The 22,843-nt window shown below is 38.3% G+C and overlaps 1 protein-coding gene across 3 annotated transcripts in view; it reads left to right on the forward strand.

The window, feature by feature from the left end:
- The first annotated feature begins 1,742 nt into the window (after positions 1–1,742).
- Positions 1,743–22,843, forward strand: part of carhsp1 (calcium regulated heat stable protein 1) — a 33,146-nt gene continuing 12,045 nt past the window's right edge. The window contains exon 1 of one of the 3 annotated variants that reach the window (XM_042392997.1): positions 1,743–2,011. The gene's annotated coding sequence lies outside the window, so the exon portion shown is untranslated. Of the gene's footprint in view, positions 2,012–6,978; positions 7,052–8,758; positions 8,848–22,843 lie in introns of those variants that run through there. The other 2 variants (XM_042392999.1, XM_042392998.1) reach the window with 2 other exon arrangements.

Genomic DNA, 22,843 nt, shown 5'->3' on the forward strand with positions numbered 1-22,843 from the left:
AAAGTTCAATTAACTGGTTAAAATGTTTAAAATTACATCTGCTGCTTCTCCCTCATTTAAAAAATCTATAATCTATGAGTATGCAAATATTTGTTTATTTTTGTTATATAAATATAACTGCTGGGCAAATATGTCTATTCTCAATGTATGTCCACTGGATTTTCAAGTTTGGGTTCATGGGTTTCAAGTTTCAACATCACACTTTTGTAAATGGCATACTGGACAATTGGCCAAAAAATATTGTGATGTCACAAATCATGCCTGTACATAAGTAAGTAACTTTATTTATATAGCACCTTTCAAGAGCAGAGATATTACAAAATGCTTCACAGAGGAAATAAAGCAAATAAAGCACCAACATAAAGACATAAAACAATAAAAACAGAATAAACAGAAAATAGAAAAAATACACAAAGGCTGAACAAATGGCTCTTGAGCTGCTTTTTAAAGGTGTCCATAGTGTCCACAGATCTTAAATCCAATGAGATTTTTCATCTCCACTTGAGACACAATGGGCTTGAGCTTTGCAGTGCTACTCAGCTGGAAGAAACAAGAGCGAATCAGACACTTGCCATGTTAGTCCAGAGTCAGAGACTGGTCCATAGTGACACCTAGATTTCTTATGGAGGATTTAACCAATGGCGTGAGAGACCCAAGACCATCCCTTATCTTAGGGAAAACACTAGGAGGGACAGAAATAGGGATTTCAGTTTTTTCTGCATTTAGCTGTAAGAAATTATCAGCCATCCAGTTTTTATAGCATTTGGGCAGTTATTTAAAACTGACAATTTGGCTATGTTTTGAGGTTTAAATGAGACATATAATTGAATATCATCTGCGTAGCTGTGACAGGAGATACCTTTAAAGTGCCTTATTATTTGTCTAAGGGGAAGCATATACTAGGCAAACAGAATAGGACCAAAGACTGAACCTTGGGGCACACCACAATACAGAGTCTCAGATGAGGAGGCAAAGCTGCCAACAGAAACTGCAAACCTGTCAGAGAGGTAGGAGGAGAACCACTGCAGGGCTGACCCTGAGATTACCACCCACTGTTCAAGTCTATCAACCAAGATACGGTGGTCCACAGTATTAAAAGCTGCACCAACTGAACTTCTCCTGCATCACCATGCATCAAGATATCATTTGAGACATACACATATTTAACTGAGACTTAAAGGTGAGGACAAACCTTCTGCCTACAGTAGATGAATGCAAAAAAATAGGCTTCACTCTGAATATCAGTCTGTACAATGAAGCTCAGACATCCAAGTGAAGTAACAATAAGCCAAATTTGAGTGGAGGGCATCTTTTTCTGGTCTAAATTTCAATTTGTCCAGTACTTTGGTTATGACTAAATACTTGCAAAACTAACATTTCCATCAGCCTAGCTGTACTTTGTGTTTAGTACTAATTAGAATATTTCAGCATGCTAACACTATAAACAAAGATGGTGAACAATAGCATTGTCATGTGACCATGTTAGCATGCTTACCAGTGTTTTTAGCCCTAAGCATGCTAGCCATGCTATATGACTTTTAGTCTTGAGTCTTAATTTTTTTTTTTATTATTAATGACTTCCTTTTTTCTTTTCCTGGCAGAAATGTGCTTCCATAAAATCAGTTCAACATCCAACTGTCAACATTTATAGTTGTAAGGGAATATTAGCAGTTTTGCGGGTTGCGGTTTTTATTTACGGTACACTGTGTGTTTTTGAGGGAGCACTGTAACGTCCATTACGGTAAAGAGCTAATGCAAGACGTCACTGAGGAAGCAGGCACGCCCATTCAGAAACAGAGAGAGAGAGAGGGGGGAGAGAGAGAGAAAGAGAGAGAGAGAGAGTATTTACGCTGCTTTCACTCTTGGACACAGAACACTATACCTGTCACGTCCTGAACTGCGGAGGAACAAACAAAACGCAACAAGACTCCTCTAAAAGTTTTATTTTTGTCTGGTTGGACGCGTTTTCTTTGGCGCCAGAGCATCCTTCAGTCGTGAAGTTGACGGAAAGGTGAGTGCTGCAGCAGCTAAGTTCCTTTTTTTTTTACGAGCAGTCGTCAAGTTTTAAGAGAAGTCACATTAAGTCAAGAAATATAGGCTATTTTGTGGCAAAAGTAAGAGGTGAGGTTGTCACTTGCTTTCTCTTTTTTTTAACTTACTAGTGGTGTTCAAGTTGAGTGATTTCCATACTCTTTTCTTTCCATTGCGGATTGTGTTTTCCTGGCGTTCATTTCCTTGGGAGGAGGGGGCAAGCAAGGGGACACCAGCCAACAACACACAGAGAGAGAGAGAATATATGTGTATACTCTGTGTCATCCAATTACCTCTTCACACAAGTCTGAGCTGATGCTGTGTGTGTGAAAGACAGAGGGAGGAGGAGAGAGAAGCGTTCATTCAGAGACTTGAAAAGGTTTTCTCTCAGCACAGACCTCTCATTCTGAGTTAATGAAGTGCTGGATGATGAGCTTCTGTGGGCGCTAAGAGCTGTAGGATATGTTGCCAGTATCCACCCGCAGCTCATTATAGGAGGACTGTGTGTGTGTGTGTGTGTGTGTGTGTGTGTGTGTGTGTCTGTCTGTCTGTCTGTCTGTCTGTCTGTCAGTCATAGGCTACTTTCAGGGACAAATTTTAGACTAGACCAGTTGATTGGGGACCGTTAGGGTTAGGCAAGCAGTGATTATGGTTAGGATAATACTCCAGGAAATTAATGTAAGTCTATGTGATGTCCCCAAAAGTGACCTAAGTAAACGTGTGTGTGTGTGTGTGTGTGTGTGTGTGTGTGTGTGTGTGTGCGCGTGTGTGTGTGTGTGTGTTTTTGTGCATTAACCACAAACGCTAGCAGAGGTGGAGGGGAAGCTCTTGTTTTTGAGCCCTGATTCAGGCCTGTTGTTAGCTGAAACAAAGAAACATCAGCTGATGTGGTGGGCAAAGGATGAGTGTCAGTGAGGTTGTTTGTGTGTGTCTGGTAAAAAAAAAAAAAAAACCTCACAGATTTCTAATCGAGGGTGGTGACACATATCATGACACAGTTAAACTCAGGATGTGGTTGGCTCCAACAGGTTGAGCTCACCACTGCCCTCCTCCCCATACCCCCCTCCTCAGATTTGCACACAGACTAACAAAATGACAGATTTACACCTGCATGTACGATATATCACTGCATGTTTTAGCTGGTTTGGGGGTATTTATGAGACTGAGAGTGAAGTGGCCTCTTATATATTATGACAGATTAAAGGCTACACTTATATTTCCATGTCAAGTGTTCAGTGGATGTTTTACTCTAGCAGACATGAGTGTGAGAACAGATGAATAGGCCCACATGGCCTTGGTCCATTTTACCATTTAGTGCTGTATTCTTCTTATTCCATGAAGAACTTCTCAAATGTAGACTATCATGACAGCTAATATCAAAATATTTTTGGAAGTGAACATTGAAAATTGCCAGAAGTGACTAATTACTTAATCATCACCTAAACTAAGAAGAACCAACACCTGCTCTGTACCATTCTGAGATATTTCTTTTCTGATCCCACATATCTACTGACGGTCAGTACCAGATGCTTCAGCTAAACGCACATCCAGTTTAATAATCAGTTTCAGCATAGACAGAGAGGAAAAATCAGCTCACTAATTGATCTGCTGCTGTTTGTGTTTCTTTACAAGACATCAGTGCGATATCTGCAGACGACTGCTAGCTAGCATATCCAGCAAGCACAGACAGACTAGGTAGAATCTGGAAACTGTTGATTCCCAGTACTTCAATTCTCATAACCAGAGATGATACCTCACCAATAAACACAAAGTGAGAGCACAGATTCGTGTGTGACATTTTCAGTGTGTCCTTCTGAAAGATGTGACCATTAAATTCACTACATTAAATTGGTGCCACCTGAAGTCACCATAGTCCCGTAAACTGAAGCAGGTGTGCATGTAGTGCAAGCCCCAAGGAACAGTGTTGGGCTGTGGGACATAGTGGCCAAACTGTATAATTATAACTTTCGAGTCTTGCTTGTGATGCACACTGGCCCAAAAAGCCTTCCAATCATTGGAAAAGAACCGGCTGTAAAACAATGAATAAATGTTTTTGAGTGTCACAACCCCCACGAAATGACTCGTTTTATTACCAGAATTTGAGCCATTCCGTCCGATAACATTTGGAAAGTCTAGAAGAGTCGCACAGTTAAATCCATTTATACGCATTCAAGTGAGCAGAAAGCCAAATGGAAGTCAGCCAGCTCGGCCAGCGAAGGTCTCTAGTGTGCGTGCTCTGTGGGCCCAAAGATGTGGAAGCGTGAGCAACATCTGGGTAATTTCTTTACAGCTGGAAGCTGATTTTTTGGCTTCATGTGCCACTGAGCAACTTTCATAGGAATAACCAGGGTGCCGTCTTTGAGTCTGGTATCTAGTTCTCCTGGATACCATTTAGGTTTTGATTGGTCACTTTCAGTTCTCCTTTATATATTCATGATATCCTTTTGGGGTCCTCTACCCTTAGGTTGGGAACCACTGTTTCCGGCCATATAATGCACTGCAGTTTGTCTTCTTAATTTTGCCAGGTTTTCTGATCACCGATGGCATTTTTCTTCATGGCATTTTTTTCACATTTTGGCAACAAAATGAATACAGTAAGAAGTCAGTTCATTGCAGGCTAATTAATGATTGATCATGCAGCCTTACATGACACTGCAGAAAAGCAGGTGAGTAATCATTACTAGACCACAGGCACACAATCTGTAAACACGTCTTCGTATTTGTCTACTCCATCATAAATGCTTGTTTTCAGATCATCTATGATGCTGTTAACTGTGCTGTTACGCCACTGTAAAGGCTCGCTATGGTGTTTATGGCCGTGCCTTTTACAGCTGTGCATTGAGGAGATGGAGCTTTTTTTGAAGGCCTTACATGTTTGTGTGCAATATGATCTTGCTGTAATAGTCCCCTGTGAGCTCTGGCTGTAGGCAATAAAGCAATGATCATGAGAGAGCCAGAGAGAGGTGGGTGGGGGGGTGAGAGATGGTTGACAGAGAGCTACTGAATTGGAGAAGTGTGATCATAAATACGTGAACAGGTAGGCAAATAGATTTAATAAATAAATGAGGAACAGCAAAGAAGAAAGAGGAAAAGGGAGAAGAGGAGATGGACACTACATGGCCAAAAGTATGTGGATACCCAAATATTTTATAATTAAACATGCAAAGCATGGACATAAATCAGCTGCTATGACAGCCTACACTCTTCTGGGAAGGCTTTTTCACAAGATTTCTAATAAAGCCTGGCGCGCAGTCAATGTTTCAGTTCATCTCAAAGGTTTTGGATGGGGTTGAGGTAAGGGCTTTGTGCAGGCAAGTCAAAGTCATCCACTCCCAAATCATTTCTTTTTGGAACAGTTGCCTCAAAGGTAGAAGCACACTGTTGTCTAAAATATTATTGAATGCTGTTGTGAAGATTTCACTTCATTGGAGCTAAGAGTCCTAGCCCAGACCAAAATGGTCTTTACCTCTTCTATTGTCTTGACTCTGTCTTTAGAGTAAATTAAGGCAGCTTAAAGTCAGATTTTCACAAAAGTATTAATAAAAGTCTTCAAAGTGTGTAACAAAGCAGGGCTTTTACTATGGATCTATCTGCCACTTATTTTTCACGATTAACTGATGAATCATTTAATTTTCTCTGTTTTAAATTTACAATGTAAAACAGAGAAAAGCAGCAAATCCGCTCACTGGATAATGCGTAACAACATAATGTTAAACACTTTTGCTTTAAAAATGACTTAAATGATTATTAAAATAGTGTCCAATGAATTTTCTGTTGATCAACCTATTAATTAATCAGCATGTAGTTTCAGCTCTAGAAGAAGCTACTGACAAAACCACATTAGTGTTTGATGGCAGTGTCTGTGTGTTTGTGGAGAGGGAAAAAAATAGTCCACAATAAAATGCAAATGGCAATTTAAAGAGAAAATACGTAGAGATAAAAACGAGTGAGTTATTGTGGCCTATTAATCTTCTCTCACCTCTGCAAACTGTGTGCGTGCAGAAACCAAATGCATGTGAGTTTACGCAGACATCTACACGCCTTTGTTACCTGCTGTTTGCCTAAGCAGCAAATTCCACTAACACAACTGAAATATGACTGGAATGGCTCCTGGAGGCATATCTGTGCTTATCACCACATCACTCAAGGTTATACTTTAGGAAACACATGACGACGGATCATCACCAAACAAGGTCGCGTTTTGTTTAACCAGTATTGTAAAGTGATAATCCTCTTAATTTGCTTGTAAATAAATGCCTGCTTTGCATTTGTGGCCCTGTTGGCTTCTCTCAGTGTCTGTCTGGTTTAGCACAAGCGATATTAACCAGCGTGGCTAACCATTATATCCTACCGAGTATAGCAGAAAATCAAAAAATGTGTTTGCGTGTAGCTGGTCAGCAATCCAATGTCTCCCCGACTCTCTACCATGATTTAATCAACTAAGTGTATTAAACATATATGATGCTGATGCCTGGAGAGTTTTTTACTTCTTTCCCAGCATTTGGAGTGATTTATGCAGTGAGTGAACAGTTTCTGTAGTGAGACACAAAGTACACAGTTTTCCCTAAAAGTGTGAACGTGAATGAATTTAAGAACTGTTCAGCTGTCTACATAAATAACTTTGTAGACTCTCTAGAAAGTTATTTATGTAGACAGCTGAACAGCTTATACAAAGTGTAGGTTTTATTTTAGCTTTCGTTGGACAGTGCATGTCGTCATTTTGGTTAATAGGATACACAGCTTTAAGCTTTTTGCATTTTTGCTTTAAAAAAACATAACGTATATTTGGCATTTGTAATAATAGAAACACACTAGTTGTGTTTTTTTCACACATCTCCAGTTTCAGTGTTGAAACCAGTCTCCAGCCATCTTTACAGAAGTGTTGCGCACTACTCAGAGCTAACGAAAGTCTCTTTTAAATCAGCCCCCTCTAAGTTATTTCCACCATCAAGGCGGAACATTAAAGTGTAACCTACGCCAGCCGCATCACGTCATTGGATTATTCCACAATTTCAAAATGGTATGGAAAGATGTTTTTCTTTTTCCAAAGACTTAAATACATACACAATTGAAATAGAAATTTAAGTTAGCAGCTGTGTCTTCAGTTGAGACACTGTAATTATCCACGTGAACTCTATTTTCTGAAGATGCCACATTTGTCAAGTGTGACATCTCATTTTGGAGCAAAACTTCTAACTTGTTGCCCTGAGGTGTGTTACCGTTGGAGGTGTTGCATTACACTGCAGGAAAAGACGTGTAAACATATCTACATGTAGTTAAGGAGAACCAAGGTGGGTGATGGTACTCCCGATAGCACAAGATAGTACAGGACACGCACGAGATCAGGTGTCATTGTTTGTAAATGGGTTGTGTGGGTGTCACTGCATTTGTTTTCTGTCCTGCTTTTCTGTCTGCAGCAGACACAGTACAGATCAGAACACATAACCTGCACAGAAGTCTATTTCAAGCACAATAATCCATCCATGTGAAGGTGGTGTCATTTTCAGCTCATTTCTATGTAGTCTTCGGAGAAAGTCAGTTTTGTGTTGAAACTGCACTGAAGATACAAAAAGCATCTTATCCCAATGAATTGATGGTACACAGTTTCTTATATGATATTTTGGTGTAGATAAAGTTACCAGCAGGAAGTCTTCACCTACAAGAAGTGATAAATCATAACTTGTGGCTGAAATCCAGTCTCCTAAACAACTGGGCAGTTCAGAGAAAGCTGCACTCTTTTGTTTGATGGTGACTTAATTCTTTTCTCAATCTCTTAGATACTTGAAGATGATGAAGTTTTTGTACGGTGGCCAGATAAAATAAAGCCTTTCAAGTCTTTGCGGTGTTGAGCACACAGCTCAAGTGTCCACTTATGAACTGTGGCTTTCATTTGGTTTTGAAGGTTTTTTTCCAGCGTGCATCAAAGGTCAGTGTGTAATTGATCTAACATTCGTCAGTGTTAGGACACCATAGGAAGTGGTCATTCAGCCCACAGGATGAGTCACATGCAGAGATAGAGAGGTTTCACAACCCAGATTGTGAACACTAATTTCCTTGCCAGTTTGCAACAGATCTTACATTAGTTGTAGGGTTATGAGGTTAAAAATGTTAAATCCAGCCGGATCAAAGAATAAATTGTAGTCAGTGGGTTGCAACTTAAGATGCTATACTGTCATAGGAATTAGAAACCCTAAGAGTTCATTGTAGTTAACATTGTACATTTCGTAAAGTAATTGTTAAGTCTGATATTTAGTTACTTTTTTTTCATCCATTATTTACCTTTCTGAATTTGGAATGATTTTTCACGCTCACATGTTCTTCAGAATTGTTTGAGGAACAGTTGTTGGTTAAATTGCTGGTTGTGTCTTGGTCCATGATTTACTTAGTCCATTACTCCCACCAGCACGGTGAAAATGTAAGTTGTCACTCTGGTGCAGGCTTGAGTCCAGATAGAGAAAAAGCAAAGATTTCCCAATATTCCAATTTCCCATCTTTCTCCATTTCTGGCAATTGTGAAATTCAGTAAAGCATATTTTGAAAGTTAAAGGTTAAAATGACACATGGACACTGTGAGTTTATCAGTAATTCATGGTCAGTTGAGTTTAAAAGTGGCACAAGTCTGTGTTTTAAGCCCTTTATACTTAAAAAAAAGACTGTAAATTGCACTTTCCAGACCATTCAACATCCAGCTAGGGACATTAGTATCTTGTCTCATTTTTAGTCAACACAATACTGAGGAGAAGAAAGGAGTCATTGTGATCCAGTGCCTGATGGGAAGCTCGGTTGTTGATGCTGCTGTAACAAGCACACCATTGAGTAAGAATGGAGGGTCTCTCTCTCTCTCTCTCTCTCTCTCTCTCTCTCTCTCTCTCTCTCTCTCTCTCTCTCTCATCTTTTCTCTCTGTCTTACTCTTTTTCTTTTCCTCGACTCTGTCTTCTTACTTTCACTCTCCAGTTATTGCTGTGTTCCTTCCTCCCATAGACAAGCATGTTCGCAGTGGCTCCGCTGCCTCACTTAAGTGACAAGCTAACGTTACTGTTACCGTTAGCCTCAGCAAACTTTATCACCCACTTTTTCCATGTATGGTGTCAAATCCAAAATGCTTCGGTGGAATGTGTTAAAAGTGGCTAACAATAATTAGCTTTCCCTCATTGTCATTAGTAAAGAGAGGAACAATAGCCTAGTTAACAGTGCATGTTATGGGTCACACGGACAGTGAATTCTAGGAATTCCTTTCGTTGGAATACGAGAAATAAGCTGTTATTCTTATTCAATGATAATTTTGAAAACAAAACAGATCAAATATTTTTTTTCTGGTTTGAATGGTAGTTTAAATTTTGAATAAAAAGTGACACCCCTATTAAACATCTCCCGATCGACGCAACGAAAGTGCTATGATTAACTGACGCACACACTTACCAAATCTCAACAACACTTTGTGTATATCTGAGCATTGAGGTGGCTGATTGCTTGATCCAACCCCTGATGGGAGGTGGGTTCATGACGGAAAAGAAGAAATACGTAAATGTTGTACTCAAAATAAATACAACAGAAATGGCCTTACACACATCTTCGAATGACACCCATGCACTTTGGCTTCAAAATGTTTCAATGCTAGTGCTGTTACAATACCTGACTTTCAGTACCAATACCAAAACAGTTCTTTTGGTGAAAGATGAATTATTGCTTGTTCTTATACTTGGCTGAGTTGGAAAAGTTGGCATTTTAGTAATGAAGAGGATGTGATAAAGTTTAAAAAGTTGCTCCACATTGCTTTCTCCATCTATATGTAAAATGTTTTGCAAAATTTTCTAAATTCTGAGAAACAGTAGAAATGATTAACTAGAGGTAGATGTGGAAAATATGGATATGGGAAAATGGGTTCATTAAAAATTTAAGTGTATTACAAATTAACCACAGCGAAATGTACAGATTGATGAGATAGCAGTGTAGGCGGGACAGGAGATGGAATTTTCTTGTAATTTTCAGGTTTAGTTGTCTCATCTCAAGTGTCTTATTTGTCTGATGTAGTGTACACAGTGCTTTAATGGCTCTGTAACAGCTCACCACAGCCTCTGTTTTACCGTGTAATGCAGTGTAACATGATAGCAGCAATCCTGTAAAACACTAAGGCTAAAGCAGTGGTTCTAGACCCTTTAATGATGAGACACACACCCTTTTTATGATCCCAGTTGAGTGGTTGCTACCACAGACAGGCCTATATTTCTTCCAGCAAGTATACTTATTGAACCGATTCTTTTTTTTCTTCAAGGTGCATCAATCTTTTCTCATTCTAACTTTTACTTGAACTTCAGTCTTGTGTCTGCTTGTACTCCTCTGCTTGGCCTGCTTGAGTTTTTCCTCAAACATCCCCACCTGAGTATGACTAATTAAACCATTGCCTAGACTTTCCCCAATTTGTAAAAACCCAGATTTTCTTTTTTCCTACATATTAATGTGACACATCGTCGTCATCTCAGCTGAATCTGATCTTGATTCATATTGTCACACGGTCAATTTCATTCATTCATGATGACATTTGTGGCCTATATGTGATGTGGCACCTCTACTCTTTTTCCTCCAAGGCTTAATGTTATAAAACCACTTCCATACTACCCATACTTTCTACAGCCATACTAGCAGCTCTCTGAGGCAATATGATGCTGTAAGTCATTAGAATTTGTCCTCAAGGGACCTTAAGTATCTGTGGTAAAATTCACAGCATTACATCAAATAGTTGTCAAGATATTTCACTCAGAAACAAATATGTCAACTTTATTGTGGTGCTAGAAGAAAAGTCAGTGGGATTCATTCTCTGGGCACCATGAGTGTCTAGACGAGTTTAATCTCAATCCATCCAATAGTTGATGAGATTTTCAGTCTGGACCAAAGTGGTGAGCCAACCGACCGTCTGTCAAACAGACTAAATGCTAAAAAAAAATCCTATACACAGTGGCTTTACGAGAACTCCAAAACAACCAAATCACACCCATAGCGTTTCCTTTCTCTGGTGATTGCTCAGGAATAGACCTGGCTGCTTCCTTTTTCCTGCTGAAACCAGGAAGTGGCAATCAGCAGCTTTTGTTGTGATACCCTGAGGAGAGATTGGAACTGTCAGAATTAATAAAGGAAAAGATGGAAGAAAGTGGAAGGAGAAAATTTAAGATATGCAGTGCAAGCGTCTAATATCATGCATTTTACATCTCATTTTGCCAATGCTGGGATCCAAAGTAATATGTCTTTAACTGACCAGATTGCTTGCATACAAGAATATCATGGATGTTACTCCCAATAAGGTAGTCAACAAATTGTTCATCAGTAGTGGTGTGGAGGTTACCTGCATAGATGTTTCGGTTTTAACATTTTACAATGTTCCACCAATACTCTCATACAGACAGACAGGATTAAAACAGGATGTAGCTAATAATGAACGGCTATTATGAATTTCAGCTTTAAGACGCAGAGCTGGTTGAAGGCCAGTGTGCTGAGGTGCTTGTGTTTGTGAGAGACAACATTAATTATTTTTGCTTTGTGTCAAGTCGGGTGAAAGGACATTAATTTCCATGAAATCAAAGGTTAATAACAATAGATGTGGTAAATATAATTTGATCAAAGGCCATGCTTTGACTCCTCATCTACTCTACACTAGAAGCACCCATATGAATAAAACATCCCTTCAAATGAACTACCTCTTTTGATTTTTATGTATGACACGAATTGTCCCCATCCACAGAATACATAGATCAGGCACTTAAAGCTCCTGAAAACTTGGTTTAAAATAGTATGTCTTTTCAATAATATTATATTGATGAAAAATAGGGAGCATTGAACCCTCATCCTACCAACATATTTAACATAAGGGGCCCTATCTTATGCCTGGTGCAGAGTGGTGCTAAGCGCAGCGCAAGTCTCTTTGCTATTTTAAGACCAACGCAGTTGTCATTCTCCCGTCCAGCGCCCACGTTGTTAAAACAGCAATGGCACTTGCGCCCATCAGTGCGCCCATGGGCGTGTTGGTCTAAAAATAAGGTGTGGTCAGGCGCATTGTTGGCGCATTGCTATCTTGAGGAAGCAGAGAGCAATTGCGCTATTGACCAACAAAAATTTAGTCTTAAGTCAATGGCGCAGTGTTTCTATGTTATTTTAAGGGTGCATTATCAAGATGTGCCTACACAACGCCCGTGCACTCTGCTTGTCACACACTCAGGATGTGCAGCAGCGCACAAACATGCAAAAGGTAAGAAATAAAAGGATTGCAATGTGAAAGATTATTATTATGTATATTAATATATTTTTAAAAATACATGTCATAATGCTTAGTCATAATATTTATCAGAATTAACTAATCACAGTAATGATGGATTAAATTGTTTAATTATTTGACCAAATCATGGCAATACATGTAGGTATTTCAACAGGCGGACAACAACGGATCAAATACAGATCGACTTTCCTGCTGCATCAATACATGATGACATGAGGAACACATGAGGAAATAAATCTGCACAGCTTCTAGCTGCTGCCAGCAGCCAGATGAGAACCTTGGAGAGCTGATCAAGTCCTGATAACTGTGTTGATGATTCTTTACATGATTAAAAATAATGATTTAATTTTTGAACAATATTTAACAAATATTCTTTAACATTTCTGAGAGTACAGTGATCAGGTTTCCATACTTTCAGCAATTAAAACCCTGCTGATTTGACCTGTTACTCCATGACTGAACAAAACGATTTTAAAGAAACTAAAGCTGTAATTTAAGAGAATAAACCTTTTCAAAAACCAAACGAAAATAAATGGGCAACAAATTAATGAACAGGACCTTAAACTGGTGGTCTGTGGCTGACCACGGGAGGGTCCAGGAGCAGCAGTGTGCTCGTTATGGGTCGTGCGCTTTCACTTTGCGCACAAGCAGATCCATTTCCTCTGCAGAGAAGCGCCCTTCTTACTACTTAGCAAATGCGCCGTCAATCCGCCAATGTGCAAGTGCATCTCTAAAGGGAATTAGAGATGACACTGTGATTAGTTTGTTGCATGTTACACCGATGGTAAATGATACTGTCTGTATAGTCACCTCAGTCTTCTACAAAGTGCCATGCCAAGTGTTCTGACCCCTCTGCTGATTTATTCAGTGTGTACCTTTAACATATATTACCATTTTTCCAACTTCCCAACTTCATAGTTTAATCTTGAGGTACTGCATTTACTATAGTTATGCACTCATCAGTTTTTTTTTTGTGTTGTTTTGTTTTGTTTTGTTTTTTCCCTAATAAGGGACTATTGCAGACATTATGGGTGCACTTATTTTGGATTTATTTACAACTGATAGATAATAAAAAGTGGTAAATAATCTGATTAAACTGTTGGCTTGTTTACTTCCTGTTTGTTTCTTGCCTCGTCAGACTTGGTGGTATAATGTTGAGTTCTAAAGAATTTGGTTGGCACAGTTGATGCTGATTCATAGTACTTGGTTGTCTAATGTAAATGAGCTGTGCCAATGTAATTTTAAAAACAGTGTCTCCATTACATAGTTTGCCTACCAGAGAACTCTGACAAGTTTAATTGTAGCTGTGCTAGTGACATGGCTCTATGGATAGCAGTGTCAGTTGGTCCACCACTTTGGTCCAGACTGAAATATTTCAACAATATTGGATGGATAGCCATAGAATTTTGTACAAACATTCATGGTCCCCAGAAGATGAATAAAACTGACTTTGGTAATCACCTGACTTGTCCTCCACCAGCACCATCGTCAGGTCAAAATTTCAACTTGTCCAATACTTTGTTTTATGACTAAATAACTTGAAAAACTAATGTATTCCCATCATCCTCAATTATACTTTGTCCACTGCCAATTAGCAAATGTTTACAAATGTTAGCATGCTTACATGCTAAACTAAGATGGCAAACATGTCAAACATTGCACCTGCTCAGCATCAGCATGTTAACATTGTCATTTTGCCTCAAAATGAGATCTGAGGTTCACAGCACAGATTACGGGATGATGTAATCTTGTGAACTCAGTGACCTCGACTTTATGAGTGGATAATAGTTACTTTCAGTGGAAGACAGTTGATGACGCTTACAACACATGGCATGCACAGAAAGTAAGATGTAGATTGAATCTCTTGTTGGGTGAACACACACACACACACGCATATCATATTTGGCCTTGCATGCAGATACACGCAACCATACACACACACACCCACACTGACTTCATAGCACACAGAGAGCGCAATATAATAGGCTATCTGTGTTTAAGGTTAATGCTTCCTGCCTTCAGTGCTCTCAACAGTGGCTGCATAAATCCTCTAAAGCAGCTTCTCTCATTCTTTGTGTCAGTGCATACAGCTCCTCAATAACCTGCCTGAAGCTCTTAACAACCCCCGTCGACTTTGCGCATCATTTTCAAGTGCTTAACAACGAAGGACACTGCTTTGAATGGGCGATCACCAGCTACAAAGGCTCAAAGTCCTCTCTCTCCCTTGGCCCAAAATGATAACACTTCTAGCTGTTTCCCCTTGTTTCCAGTCTTTGTGCTAAGCAAAGCAAACCAGCTCCTGTTGGTAGCTTCATATTCACCCTACAGACATTAGAGTGGTATCAGCTCTTGCTGTTAAGAACCATCTTTTCCCTCATATTTTAGTTATTTAAGCAGCTATTTTTTATATATTTCATAATATCTGAGACTGCACAGAAACCTTTTTAATGCAAGAAGCTAACAAATGAATCCTTTATCTATTTACAGTGAGAAGGAAATATCCAATTAAGCTGAACTAACCAACAATATTTGGTCATTTAGTCTAATGTTGGCAAAACATTTTGTAATTTGAGGTTTAGTGTGTTTTTACTGTGAAATATAAGGTCAGATGTGTCAACCATATTCCATTTTAACTCTTTTACCCTTCAATCTAAACAGCAAGCTAACGTCAGTGTAAGCTAACGCAACAGTTCCACCTGGCAGCTATTTAGGAACATGTAATCATTGCATACATGTGTGGTGTAACCCGTTTTAATTTAGATGCATAAATCTTCACTTAGGCTAGTTATAATGCAAGTGTTTACTAAGTTTGAACTTATGAACTGCTGGTCCATCTGGCTCCAGTATTTTTTGCTCAGTATTCTTACATTTTGCTACTATTCTAACAAAAAAAGATTAGAGAGTATTTAGTATTTAGCCACCAAACCTTTATTCCTGCCCATGCGTAGAAGGCTTTGAAAAAATAAGAACTTTATGTAGAGAGATACATTTTTTTAAAAATGTAGACAATTTTACCTTCTTTTAGGTATCTAGTCATTTTTTTTCTGAGGGGTGTAGGGTTGCATATGAGGGAACTGACACCTGGATTCAGTGGTGATTGATGAACCTCTTCGTCATCTCCACCAACGGCTAAGATAAAGAAATTTCTTTTCTGACATCATACAAAAATATTTCAGCACTGAAATCTTTAATTTCTCACTGCTGTGTGTAGCCTTTGGGCATACCTAAGCATAAAATAATGTAACCTGGAGTTTAGAAACAAAGAAGGGACTGTATTGTCTCCTATTACCTGTGGAAGATTTTCACCCACAGTAAAAAAAAAAAAAATTCCACTGTAGGGTTGAGTTCCTCCAACATGTAATTATAGTAGACTTTCCCACAACCCTCTTTTAATTCCATTGTTTGTTCATATTCAGCTCTCTTTTCTTATGTTGCTTTTGCGTCATGTTATCCTTGTTGACATTTCATTGCCTTTTGGGGGAGGAACTGGGTGAACCTGTGAGAGACATAGATGATAGAGAATGAAAGAGGCTGGAGGGAAAGGGAGGGATTGGAGTGAAGAGACAGAGGGAAGAGATGATGAAAATGCTAATCTTGTTTAAAGTTTCAGTTCCTTGCACAGTCATCCTGTTCTGCTCTCTCTTGCTTTTTTTCTCACCACTTAAGCACACTCACATCTGTACTATTCTGTTTTGTGTGACCTGATGTAATACTCTCTGCAAATTCGGATAGCCTATTGTGCATTCACTAGCATGTAGTCTAGCATGTTCAGTTTGATTGTCAGCATGATAATGGCTGTGGTGTAACCATTGTGTTTCTTTTCCTTCTCTTTCTGTTTCTTTGTCCTTTATCTTAATTGACTAAAAAGCAGTTTGATAATAAATGTGGTCAGGTGACATTCTATAGTGAATGGAAGTTGCTGTAAAAGCTTTTTGTGAGTTGAATTTGGTTTTCTCCCATTCCCCAGTGTGTCTGTGGATTATCAACACACAGGTTTATAGATTCAAGAGAGACCGCTTTACAAAGACAAACATTTACAGTCACACCCAACATACAACCACACAAACAAACAAGTACAAACACAGTTGGTTGTCTAACTTTATATATGAAATAGAGCTGCAACAATTAATCGATTAATCGATTAGCCGATTGACCGAAAATTTATTGGCAGCTATTTTGATAATCAATTGATTGTGTCAGTCATTTTTCAAAATTGCCAAATATTTGATGGCTCCAGCTTTTCAAATGTGAATATGTGTTTTTGTCCTTTTCATATGACAGTTAATTGAATATCTTCTATATCTCTAAAAACATTTTAGATTGTTAGGCTGTGTGTGAAATACTCCCTTCTTCACTCATTGACTACTCCCAATATAATAGACACTAAATAGTTTATTCAATAATGAGCAGCAAATCAAGTTTTCGGACACTAACTAATCATCATCATTTTGTGTCATCACCATTAGCACCGTAGCTATAGATTCGCGTGATGGTAATTTTCTCATCTTTAATGCATTGTTGGATTGTTAGCGGAAAGTAGTGTACATGCTACAGACACTACTTTTTTCGTTCCAATGTAGAATTCTTGAGGGAACTATATAGTGGATATATTTACGCACTCAGCATTCAGACACTCGAGTAAAATGGCGGAGGGTGAATGTAGTGCACTATTATCGTAAATAGGGAATGATTTCGGACACAGCCTTAGTCAGACAAAACAAGCAACTTGAAGATATCACCAAGGCCTCTGAGACATTGTGAAAGCATTTTTTTTTCTATATTTTTTCATAGTTTAAATGATTAATTGACAATTGAAAAAATAATCAGCAGGTTGATCGATGATGAAAATAATCATTAGTTGCAGCCATAATATAAAGCCATGCTACTGACTCTCTGAGGCTGTACTAAGGTTTTAAGTTAATGTTAATGTCATTGTGCTAATATGGTCACAATGACAGTGCTAACATGATGATTTTTAGCAGGCATAATGTGTACTGTGTTTACCATCTTGGTTTAGTATTTTAGCGTGCTAGCATTAGCTCATTAGAGCATAAATGACACATGGCAATAGGAATGTCGTTAGTTGTGCAGTTATTTGGGCATAAATGAAAGTTTTGGACAAACTGAAATTTTGACCTGACAGTGGCACTGGCATTAACTTTTGTCTCTGTCACTGTTCTTGCTACCAGTTCTTCTACTCTTCATTGAATTGAAAACCGTTGTAACTTGTACAAAGCAGTGCAAATCCTCAACGTCAGAAAGTCTTTCAGTGGAAATGAATACTCACCAGTCTCTGAGTGTGTAGGACAGGAAATGTAAACTAGCAGAAGGTTGAATCTTTATTGTTTCATAACTCCGTAACACAGGGTAGCAACAAGAGCAATTACTGATTTTTAAAATGTCAAAGACCACCACTATAAAATTGAGATTCCTTTTTCTGTGAATGCGGCTTTAGATAAATGGATTTAATCTTGTATCAGGCACCAGGCTGAAACTCTACACCAGTGAATAGAGTGGATTTATGAAATGTGTTATCCTTTCTGTGCACAGACTGTGGCCGTACAGTACAATGGCCTCATCACATGAGTAGTGTTTTGCTTCAGCAAAGCCGTGCGTGCATGTGTGCGTGTAGGTGTGTGTGTGTTGGTCTAAGAGCTTATCTGTGCATGTATATATGCGCGTGTGTGTTGTTCCCCACTGGGCTGGTATTTGCTGCATCAGCAGGGTCTTTGGGTTGTTTGGTGGACGGAGAGCAGTATCATGGAAAATTCCATAGGACACAAGTTTAATCTAGTGTGTGTGTGTGTGTGTGTGTGTGTGTGTGTGTGTGTGTGTGTGTGTGGTTCAGGTATTCCCCATGTTGTGGGGATGTAAACCTGTTTACACAGTCATGTTGTTGGGATTTGCCTCCATTATGGGGACAAAAAGCAAGTCCCCTTAAAGTAAATCATTAATTTTAGGGTAAAGACTTGGTTAAGGTGGTGGTTATGGTTAATGTTAGATAAGTCTCCAGGAAATGAATGTAAGTCAATGTAATATCCTCTGAAGTGATGGAAATACAACTGTGCGTGAGTGAGTGAGTGAGTATAATAAAGAGCATCGCTATTGTGTGTGTGTGTGTGTGTGTGTGTATGTATGTATGAGAGGGAGTCAATGCTGTGTTTATATAAAAGGAAATAAAAAGAAAAGAGGCAATTTTTTTGTGGTTGCCAAAGCCCCAGATCCACTCTTATAGTAGTAGTAGTTGTAATAGTAGTGGTGTAGTCTAGTACTACAGTACTAGTAGTGACCTTACAGTACAAACAGTTAAACAGCTCAAGCCTGATTTTTTTTTTTTAGCCATGCTAGAGGCATGGCTCTGGGTCTGTTGGACAACTGGTCGGTCAGTCAGTCCGCTGCTTTGCTCCAGACTGAAATATCTCAACAACTACTGGATAGATTGCTGTGAAATTTTGGACAGACATTCACAGTCCCCAGAGGAGGAATGCTTTTTCCATTGTTTTTTTAATGCTTATTAGCAAATGTTAATATGCTAACATGCTAATATGCTAAACAAAGATGATTAACCTTGTAGACATTATATCTGCTAAACATTAGCATCTTACTATGCCGACATTAGCATTTAGCTGAAAGCACCGCTGTGTCTAAGTACATTCTCACGGACCTGCCAACATGGTTGTGGACTCTTGGTCTTGTTACATAATATTTACATAATATTTTAATCTAATAATCACATTTCCTTTTTCTCATTGTTTGACTCAGATATAATATCAACATTTATGAAACAGAATATGAAGTTATGAAATCCCAGTCTGGAGCTTAAATGTTATTTAATGTGCTAACCCCAAATCATATCTCTGTTTCTGTTTGTCATCTTTTACTCACTATCTGTGTCTTCCTGCCTACCTGTCCTCTGCCAACCTCATAAAATGTGACAAATATCAAGAATTCTGTCATAACATCCGTTTATGTCATAAGAGCAGTTTCATGAAGGAAGTTCATGTCTGTGTTTGTATGTGACTGGTACAGGGATGTTGATGTAAAGCTGAGAACTGCAAATTCTATTATATTGTATCAGCACTCAGACATCAGACCATCATTAGGTGTTTAATAAAACAAATTCTGACTTAACATTTCCATCTTAGGTGTTTTTAGAGCATTTTAACAGACTCTGGTGACATGTTGTAGAATGTTTATTTCTTTTTGCAGGGAAATTCCTTTTTTGCATCATGTGACTCCAAAAATGAGTAATTATTATACTTTGTTCATGAGGATACAATGCTAGTGTTAATGTTAATTTTTTCTACAGATTTCATACAAGATCATAGTTATACATTGTGTATATATATATATATACATAAAAATGTCACATTTCACATATACAAAACATGACTGGGAAACTAAAATACTGCATACTGTTTTTAAATATGTATATATACATACACACACAAACACACACAGTTTTTTATATATATATATATATATATATATATATATATATATATATATATATATATATATATATATATATATATATTATTTTAATATATTTCATAATAATTAAATAGATACTGGTTTAATTAAGGCAATTTGTCTTAAATTGCATAAATAGTTCAGAACCAACACTGATATTACTCCCATACTGTTCCAAATACTGATTATATTTTTTTAATTTATATTTTATTGATATTTCTATATAAACAAAGATAAAGAAAACAAATAAGCAAACAATATACAGACACAAAATGGAAAAGGTACACCTACACAAGAATATATGTATACATCAACATGCACAAATATATACATATATAGTGAATACCTGCATATATAAAGTACATATGCCTACTGGCATACATACATACATGCATACACATGCATATACATACCTGCATACAGAAATATTTACTTCCCTGCTTTCTGTAGATTCCTGTCTTCCAATTTTATACACTACTTCTCATTAGAGCTGCAACAATTAGTGGATTAGTTTTTTCCTGACTTTTATTAACAAAACAATTAATTGATTAAATAATCAAGGAAATAATTGACAGATTAATCGAAAATGGAAATAATCGTTAGTTGCAGTCCTACTTCTCATTTAATTCACCTTCAGTATAATCTATACATGGCACAGTGGTGCAGTGGTTAGCACTGTCGCCTCACAGCACGAGGCTTCTTGGTTTGAACCCACCAGCTACCTGTCGCCTTCCTGTGTAGAGTTTGCTCTACACATGTTCTCTCTGTGTCTGTGTGGGTTCTCTTCAGGCACCCTGACTTCCCCCACAGACCAAAAACATGTAGGTTAGGTTAACTGGTGACTCTAACTTGCCTGTAGGTGTGAATGAGTGAGTGAGTGTCTATACTATATGTTAGCCTTGTGATTGACTGGCGACCTGTCCAAGGTGTACCCCAGAAAATGGATGGATGGATGATCTATATCTATCTATATCTATTAATCATACAGTATGTTCTATTTCATTGCTGTAACGCATGAATTCATAACACTTCAACTTTTGAATATCCCTCTTACGACAGCTCTTGCGTCAACAGAGCAATTGTGGTTTGAAGTTTCCCAAACAGATTTGTTTGTGTGTGTGTGGGTGTGGGAAAGTTGCTATGCCTGTGTGTATGTATGGATGCCCATCTTTTACTTTTGAAAACACACACAGGCATGTCTATCATGTCTGACCTCCTTACAGTTTCTCTGTCCTTATCTTCAGCTCCTCACACCCATGCTCTTTTTTATCTCCCCCTGTTTTCCGTTTTACACCTCTGGTGACTCAGCTTCTCTTAATTCAGCATGCATGTTTCTGCATGTTACTTTAAAACCTCACTGCAAGCTGCTGCTTCTCCAGTACCTCTTTTCTTCCGAGTTAAACCAGATATTTTGGATATATGAACCCCTGACTGTCATTTAAGTTTATTATTTAGGTCAATCCGTAGTGCGTGGACTGGCAGGGACTGAATGTTTTTCTCAAAGACACTTCAGCAGATAGATGCTTTCAGTTACAGGGTAGTCTTTCTAGCCGTAGTAAACTGTATTGTGTTATCCTACATTGTTTGACTTTATAGCTTGCAATGTCGGTTAACATCTATTGGATGGATTGGCACTAAATTTTGTACAGACAGTCATAGTTCCAGAGGATGAATCCTACTGACTTTGGTGATCCCTTGACTTTTCTTTTAGCAACAACATGAAGATCACATTTATGGTTTTGAGTGAAATGTCTCAACAACTAGTGTATGAATTACCATGAACTGACTTTTAATCTAGCACCATCATCTGGTCAAAATTTTAATTTGTCATCTTTGGTTTATGACCTGAAAAAGTTGATCACTGTTTCGCAGAGCCCAAGGTCACGTCCTCAAATATCTTCTTTTGTTCTGGCCAACAGTCTACAACACAAAGATATTGGGCTTTTTTTTTTCTTAAAAATGACTACAGTTAATTGTTGTCAAAATAGTTTTCTGTCAATCAACAAATCAATTCATTGAATGATTGTTGCAACTCTACAAATATGTGCAGAACTAATTACACTAACAACACTCCCATTAGGCTCAGCTATACTTTGTGTACAGTGGTAATTTCCACATTTTAGCATGATAATAAACTCAACTAAGATGGTGAACATTGCAAACAGTATACCTCCTCAATATCAACATGTTAGCATTGTCATTGTTAACATATTAGCATGTTGGTGTTAGCATTCACCTTAAAGAGCCTCACAGAGACGCTTGCGTGGCTACAGACTCCTTAATCTTGTTAAATAAGATCTTCTAACAAATGAAAACACTTTGTTGTGGCAGCAGATGAAAAAGTACAACAATACTTAAAGAGCAATGAAGTAATGTCTCTTTTTGAGACTCTAATGGCAGACAGCTGTAATTGTTACAATTGGAGAAGGAGAATGTCAACAACACCACCCCCCTCCTTCCCCTGCTGCAGAGGACACTGTAATGTATTCTGACTTAGATAAACGATACCCCCTGCTGATGTAGATAAGGCATTGGCAGACAGCTGTCCTCTACCTCTGACCTTGGTATCAAACAGGTTCCCAAAATCTACACGGGAGACCACCGTAGCCAGCTTAGGGAACCAATGTTCAGCTTGGCCTCTGTAATCACCAGCTGTCATTGAATCACTCTAATTCGGGCCTATTTAGTCAGGAATGCCTGACAGCCGGATTACAATGAAAATGTGTGGGTGCAAATAGGTGTAGGAGGTTTGAAAGTACTCCAAGATGACCCTTTAATAGGGTATCTCTGGAAGAGGCCCACTCTGTCAGTTGAGGGCACTTGCCCAGTTTTATGGGGCGGCTTCAATGCCTTGACCCTAACATTTTTTGCCAATTCAACACAAGTAGTAAACCTTTCAATCAGTTATACTTATTATAGATTTTACACTGAAATTATGCCTCTATCACAGGTGCATCAGATTCATTTCAATCAAGAGATCTAAACCTGTCCAAAACTGTTAATTAATAAACATTGCATGTTTGAGCTGTTTCAGTATAAATAAATGTAGATCTCACGTCAGCCATATCTCAGGG

The sequence above is a fragment of the Thunnus maccoyii genome, chromosome 18, assembly GCF_910596095.1.
Source record: "Thunnus maccoyii chromosome 18, fThuMac1.1, whole genome shotgun sequence".
Lineage (NCBI taxonomy): Eukaryota > Metazoa > Chordata > Actinopteri > Scombriformes > Scombridae > Thunnus > Thunnus maccoyii.